The sequence below is a fragment of the Miniopterus natalensis genome, chromosome X, assembly GCF_054644295.1.
Source record: "Miniopterus natalensis isolate mMinNat1 chromosome X, mMinNat1.hap1, whole genome shotgun sequence".
In the NCBI taxonomy this organism is placed as follows: Eukaryota; Metazoa; Chordata; class Mammalia; order Chiroptera; family Miniopteridae; genus Miniopterus; species Miniopterus natalensis.
The window spans coordinates 74,321,501-74,329,490 of record NC_142103.1 but is presented as its reverse complement, the minus strand read 5'-3'; the positions used below and the strand labels follow the sequence as shown (position 1 = coordinate 74,329,490).

At 36.5% G+C, this 7,990-nt stretch overlaps 1 non-coding gene across 1 annotated transcript; it reads left to right on the top strand.

The window, feature by feature from the left end:
- Positions 1 to 312: 312 nt before the first annotated feature.
- Positions 313 to 421, top strand: LOC148090576 (U6 spliceosomal RNA). Its single transcript, XR_015713799.1, has one exon. It is a non-coding gene; the product is annotated as a U6 spliceosomal RNA (small nuclear RNA).
- The last annotated feature ends 7,569 nt before the right edge of the window (positions 422 to 7,990 follow it).

The following is a 7,990-nucleotide window of genomic DNA, read 5'->3' as shown; positions in this document are numbered from 1 at the left end:
TACTCCATCACATCAGGAGGCACATATGTAACCGTCCCACTCTTAGTGATGCTAAAATTGATCAATGGATTCAGATGGTTTCAACCTGATCCTTCCATTATAAAGTTCCCTGTCATCACTTTGCCTAATCTTTTTTTATTCATTCATAATCATTTCCTTAGATTAGTGGTTCTCAACCAGAGATGACTTTGTCTCTTAGGGGACATATGACAATGTCTGAAGACATTTTTGATTGTCAAAAATGGGAATGGAGTGTGCTAATGGCATCTAATGAGTAGGGACCAGAGATGCTGCTAAAAATCCTACAAAGCAGTGCTCACTTCAGCAGCACATATACTAAAAATTGAAATGATACAGAGAAGATTAGCATGGCCCTATGCACAAGGATGGCAAGCAAATTCGTGAAGCATTTCATATTTTTAAATTAATGAGAACCACAAGACACTTAATGGGAAGGTCCAGGAAGTGAAAGTTTCATTGGCATGAAAAAAGATATTGATATGATAAATAAGAACCAGGCAGAAATGAAGAATATTATATCTGATATCAAGAATACACTGGAAGGAATTAAAAGCAGGCTAAATGAAGCACAGGATAGAATAAGTGAATTAGAAGAAAAGGTAGAAAAAAACCACTCAATCAGAGCAGCAAAAAGAAAAAACACTTAAAAAGCATGAAGATAGTTTAAGGGAACTTTGGGACAACATGAAGCAAAACAACATTCGCATCATAGGGGTAACCAGAAAGGGAGGAAAGTCAGCAAGGGATAGAGAACCTGGTGGAAGAAATAATGACAGAAAATTTCCCTAACCTGGTGAAGAGGAAAGCCACACAAGTTCAGGAAGAACAGAGGGTTCCAAACAAGAGGAACCCCAAAAGACACACTCCAAGACACATCATAATTAAAATGGCAAATATTAAGGACAAAGAGAGAATACTAAGGGCTGCAACAGAGAGACAGCAGTGACCTACAAGGAAGCCCCCATAAAGGTGACAGCAGATTTCTCAACAGAAACACTTCAGGCCAGAAGTGATTGGCATGAAGTTCTCAAAGTAATGAAAAGAAAGAACCTGCACCCAGGACTGATTTATCTAGCAAGGCTATCATTTAAATTTGAAGGTGAAATAAATTGCTTCCCAGATGAAAGAAGGCTAAAGGAGTTCAGTACCACCAAACCAGCATTGCAGGAAATGCTAAAAGGACTACTTTAAGAAGAAGAAGAAGAAATATTGAGAGAAAGGTACATCAGCATAAAGGGAAAATGGCATTAAATAAGTATATATCAATAATAACCTTTAATGTAAATGGATTAAATGGTCCAATCAAAAGACATAGGGTAGCTGAATGGATAATAAAACATGACCCAAATATATGCTGTCTACAAGAGACCCATCTAAGAGCAAAAGATTCACATAGGTTGAAAGTGAAGGGATGGAAAAAAATATTCCATGCAAATGGAAATAAAAAAATAGCTGGAGTAGCAATACTTATTTCTGATAAAATAGACTTCAAAGTAAAGTCCACAAAATAAGAGACAAAGAAGGTCACTACATAATACTAAAGGGATCGATCCAACAGGAGGAAATAACCCTTATAAACATATATGCACACAATATAGGAACATCTAAATATATAAAAAATTTCTTGGTGGACTTTAAGGGTGAGATTGACAGCAACATAATCATAGTGGGAGACTTTAAAACCCCCCTGTCATCATTGACAGATCATCAAGACAAAAAAAAAAAAAATCAACAGGGAAACACAGACCTTAAATGACACACTAATTCTAATGGATTTAATTGACATTTACAAAACATTTCATCCCAAAGCAGGAGAATACACATTCTTCTCAAGTGCACATGGAACATTTTCAAAAATAGACCACACGTTAGGGCACAAAACAAGTCTTTACAAGTTCAAGATGACTGAAATCATATCAAGCATCTTCTCAGATCACAATGGCATGAAACTAGAAATCAACCACTGTGAAAAAACTCAAAAATATTCAAACACATGGAGGCTAAATAGCATGTTATTAAACAATGAATGGGTTACCAATGAGATCCAGGAAGAAATAAAAACTTCCTCAAAAGAAACGAAAATCAACAGACAACAAACTTAAAATGTATGGGACATGGTGAAAGCAGTCCTGAAAGTTCATAGCATTCCAGGCATACCTCAAGAAACAAGAAAAAGCTCTAATAAACCATCTAACACAACAGCTAAAAGTATTAGAAAGAGAACAGCAAGAAAAGCCCAGAGCAAGTAGAAGGAAGGAAATAATAAAGATCAGAGCAGAAATTCATGACATAGAGACTAAAACAACAATACAAAAGACCAATGAAACCAAGAGCTGATTCTTTGAAAATATGAGTATGATTGATGCACATTTAGCCAGACTCACCAAGAAACAAAAAGAGAGGGACCAAATAATTAAAATCAGAAATGAAAGAGGCAATATAACAACGGACCCAACAGAAATACAAGGGGCTGTAAGAAAATACTATGAGCAACTATATGCCAACAAACTGGACAACCTGGGTGAAATGGACAAGTTCCTAGAAGCATACAATCTTCCAAAGCTGAATCAGGAAGAATCAGAAAACCTAATAAGCCAATAACAACTAATGAAATTGAAGCAGTAATCAAAAAACTCCCAGCAAACAAAAGTCTGGGATCAGATGGATTTACAGGCAAGATTTACCAAACATTCAAAGAAGTATTAACACCTCTTCTCCTCCATCTATTCCAGAAAATTAAAGAGGAGGGGAAACTCCCAAGCTCTTTTTATGAGGCCAGCATCACCCTAATCCCCAAACAGGATAAAGACACTACAAAGAAAGGAAATTACAGGCCAATATCCCTGATTCGAAATATCCCTGATGCTAAAATCCTCAACAAAATACTAACAAACTGGGTCCAGCAACACATTAAAAAGATCATATACCATGACCAAGTGGGATTTATTCCAGGGATGCAAAGCTGGTATAATAGTCACAAATCAACAAATGTGATACACCACATAAACAAAATGAAAGACAAAAATCATATGCTCATATCAATACATGCAGAAAAAGCATTCAACAAAATGCAACACCCATTTTTGATAAAAACTCTCAGCAAAGTGGGAGTAGAGGGAACATACCTCAACATAATAAAGGCCATATATGACAAACCTACAGCCAACATCATGCTCAATGGTCAAGAACTAAAACCATTTCCCTTAAAAACAGGAACAAGACAGGTTTGTCTGCTTTCACCACTCTTAATCAGCATAGTACTGGAAGTCCTTGCCACAGCCATCAGTCAGGAAGAAAACATAAAAGGTATCCAAATTGGAAAGGAGGAAGTAAAACTGTCATTATTTGCAGATGACATGATATTGTACATAGAAAACTCTAAAGACTCCACCAAAGTTCTACCAGATTTGATAAATGAATTTGGCAAGGTAGCTGGGTACAAAATTAGCACCTGAAAATTGATGGCATTTTTATACACCAACAATGAACTCTCAGAAAGAGAAACTAAAAAAAAATCCCATTTACCATTGCAACTAAAAAAATAAGATACTTTGGAATAAACTGAGCCAAGGATGTAAAAGTCCTGTACTCAGAAAACTACAGGATGCTGAAAAAAGAAATAGAAGAAGATGTAAACAAGTGGAAGAATTTACCATGTTCATTTATTGGAAGAATTAATATCATTAAAATGTTCATACTACCCAAAGCAACCTATAGATTCAATGCAATTCCTATTAAAATACCAACGGCATATTTCACAGAGATAGAACAAATATTCCAAAAATTTATATGGAACCAAAAAAGGCCCTGAATAGCCACAGCAATCTTGGGAAAGAAGAACAGAGTTGGAGGGATCACTTTACTGTATATCAAACTGTAATACAAAGCCATAATCAAAACAGCCCGTAATTGGTACAACAAAAGACCAGAGACCCCAGAAATAGACCCACACCATTATGGTCAGTTAATATTTGACAAAGGAGTCAAGAGCATACAATGGAGTAAAGACAGTCTCCTCAATAAGTGGTGTTGGGAAATTGGACAGGTAAATGAAAAAAAAAAAATTAAACTAGATCACCAACTTACTCCATACACAAGAATAAATTCAAAATGGATAAAAGACTTAAATGTAAGTCATGAAACCATACAAATCCTGGAAGAAAACATAGGTAGTAAAATCACAGACATTTCACATAATGGAATTTTCACTGATACAACTCCTAGAGCAAGAGAAACAAAAGAAAAAATAAACAAATGGGACTACATCAAACTAAAATGCTTCTGCACAGCAAAAGAAATCAGCCTCAAAATACAAAGAAAGCCCATAGTATGGGAGAACATATTTGTCAAGGATGCATCTGATAAGTGGTTAATTTCCAAAGTGTACAAAGAACTCATACAGCTCAACAAGAGGAAGACAAACAATCCAATTAACAAATGGGCAAAGGATAGACACTTCTCCAAAGAGGACATACAGATGGCCAAGGGACATATTCACGAAAAATTGCTCAAAGTAATCATCAGAGATGCACATTAAAACCATAATGAGGTATCACTTCACACCTGTAAGAATGGCTACCATCAACAAATCAACAAATGACATGTGCTGGTGAGGATGTGGAGAAAGGGGAACCCTGGCACATTGCTGGTGGGAATGCAGACTGGTGCAGCCACTATGGAAAACAGTATGGAGGTTCCTCAAAAAATTAAAAATGGAGCTGCCTTTTGACCCAGTGATCCCACTTTTAGGATTATATCCTAAGAATCCTGAAACACTAATCAGAAAGAATATGTGCACCCCTCTGTTCATATCAGCATAATTTACAATAGCTAAGATCTGGAAATACCCCAAGTACCCATCAGTAGATGAGTGGATAAAAAAGCTGTGGGACATATACACCATGGAATACTATGCAGCTGTAAAGAAGAGGGATCTCTTACCCTTTGGGACAGCATGGATGGACCTGGAGAAAATTATGCTAAGCGAAATAAGCCAGGCAGAGAAAGACAAATATCACATGATCTCACTTATATGTGGAATCTAAACACAATAATCTGATGAACAAAATATATTCAGTGACATAGAAGCATGGAACAGACTGAGAAATCTCAGAGGGAAGGTGGGGGTGGGTGGGTGGGAAGAGATTAACCAAAGAATTTATATGCATATATGCATACCCATGGACACAGACAATAGTGTGGTGGAGGCCTGGGGTGGGGAGTGGGTGAGGGGTGGAAGGGGTCAATGGGGTAAAAAGGAGACATCTGTAATATTTTGAACAACAAAAAAATCCTACAAAGCATAGGACAGCTCCCAAATAAAGACTTATCTGGCCCCAAATGTCAATAGTGCTGGGTTTGAGAAAACATTAAATTTATTATTTAATTAGGGATTGCAAATGGTGATTCTACCATTCCTTCTGCATTTGCTCTCTGGAATTGTTGCACAAAGAATATCATTAACTATATGGTTACCCTGAAATATAGTTCATACAGGAAACATGGGATACATTCTTGATTTTTCCTTTTATTAATTTTTTCAATAAGTTTTTGCCCTAGCATCATCCAGGGGTGACCAATGTTTTTTAATGTCATTATGAACGCATGTATTTTATACGTGTGATTCTTGCTTAATTGTAGATTTTTTGATGCTCTAATTGTTCCAATAAATGCAAGTGGGAACTCCTCTTCATCTTGGATCCTGTGTTCTTTTGACATGACTACATTATTCTGATATTTCCCTTGCTCTTTGGCAAAACAAGATGTCCCAGGCTCATTTTGTACATTTCCTGTTACTCACGTGTAAATAATTATTTCTTCAAGGAGGATTGGCTTCTTTTGGTAAGAAATGATTTTAGAGACCACAATCTGGATATAAGATATACTCATTGCTACTCTGTTACCATTGCTGTTTTGTCTTTTCAGTGGACAAAGCTAGGAAATATTTATATTTTAGAAAGAGAAAAATAAAGAAATAAATCATAAGTTCATAATGTTTCTGTAAATATTGTAATTCCCCAACTGTCTTACACAAAAAATAGCATACTATATACAATGTTCTACACTTTGCTTTTTTGACATCAATATATCCAAGATGTTATTCTTAATCATTATTTAGAAATCTATCTCATTGAATAGTATTCCACTTAATTTTATTTAAAATAAACTTTTTTCCAGCTTTCCATTTTATAGCTCCACTATAATTTATTCAACTGGTCCCTTAGTGGTGGACATTTCCTACTCTTCCCTGCCCCCCAGTCTTTTATTACACATAGTGTTGCAGTGAATGTCATTTTGTACTTTTGCTGGTATATTTTTGGATTGGATTCCTAGACATGAGATTACTGAGTCAAATAGTGAATACACATGTAATTTTGTTACACATTGCTCAATTTCCCTCTATAGAGGTTATATAATTTTGTCTGTATTGTTTCTGTGGCTTTAAAAGAAATAAGATTTACTTGCAACTAGCAGTAAAAAAGCCCTAGAGATCTAATGCACAGTATAGTGAATATAGAGAAAAATATTGTATTATAATCATCAAACTTATTTAGAGATTAGATTTTAATTATTCCAACCACAAAAAATAATAATTATGTGATTTGATAGAGGTGTTAACTACCATTACAATCATAATCATATTACAATATATAAATGTATCAAGTCAACATGTTGTACACCTTAAACTTACACAATTTCTATGTCAAATATATTTCAATAAAAATAATAAAAATCTTAAAAATAAATAAAAAAGGAGCAAGATTTTTGAAAAATAATAAAAATGTGATTAGAATTTTAAGTACCAGTTTTGTACAATATAACAAGATCTACTCTTTCCACCCTTCAAAATTGAAGGAGACACTTAGGACAAATACAAGAAGTCAAATACCGCACTTTGATGAGTAATATTGGAGAATGTGTTCTTCATTGTGCTTCTAAGCTCAGCCCTGGGGCCATGCTATATCTCACCTCCAGCACTGGACTCAGATTTGGGGATTCCAGGATTTTCTTAAAAGGCTGGGGTAAGATAGGTGGCTGGCCAAACACTGTGCCAACATGCAGGAAGCTGATCAGAACTCACATTATGGAGCAGATAGGTAAAGAATCAAAAGTGTAAGTCAGATGGAGCAGCAGTCTGAAGGGGTACAGTCAGAGCTGCTGAAGACTGAAGGAAGCTAAGAAACAGACTACTGCAGGCAATATGTGCTAAAAACTGGAGAAATGGCTGATTAGGATATGATATAGTGTAACCTATATCTCTGCTGTTATCCCCTACAAATATGACTTTGCTTTCTCTGTGAGCCTTTTCTTTCTTTCAGCCAGAGAAGGGCCCAGACCATTGGAATCACATGTATGCCTTGAGCTCCTCCATTTTCTGCCCCTTCCACACTACTAGGCCTGCTGCTTCCCTCACTAGGGCTGGCATAACCTGGAAGCCTGTGGTGGGTCTCAATGAGCCCATTCCACAGTTCCCTGGTTGCTGGTATGTCTATGGGACTGCACGGTGCAAGGCCTTATTGTGCTACAGTGTTAAGCAGGGGCTGCTGAGCTGGCCACCTTCATCATGAATGGGCCAGCAGGTTGGCTATTGCTGCATTTACGGCAGCTTGGCATCGTTCAAATGGGGTGAGAAGAGCCCACCTGACCAGCTCTCAAACCTAAGGGCCCTGATGCTAAGTGGACTTGCCATTTTCCCTTTCTCATGAGCCCAGTGAAGACTCACAAACCACCAGTAGGACATCAGAGGCCTGGACACAGTAGGTGTCAGATACCTCATTGTTGAAGGTAGGTATATTCTGAATGGGGACAGATATAGAAGCAGAAAGTATCCATAAGCAAGTTTAAGGTACTTAATGTTTTTGTGCCTCAGTTTCCTCATTCGTATAGTGAGAATAATATTAGTACCTACCTTGTCAGAGTGTTCTGAGGTTTAAATAACTTAGTAAAGTACTTTTAAAATAGTTCCTGG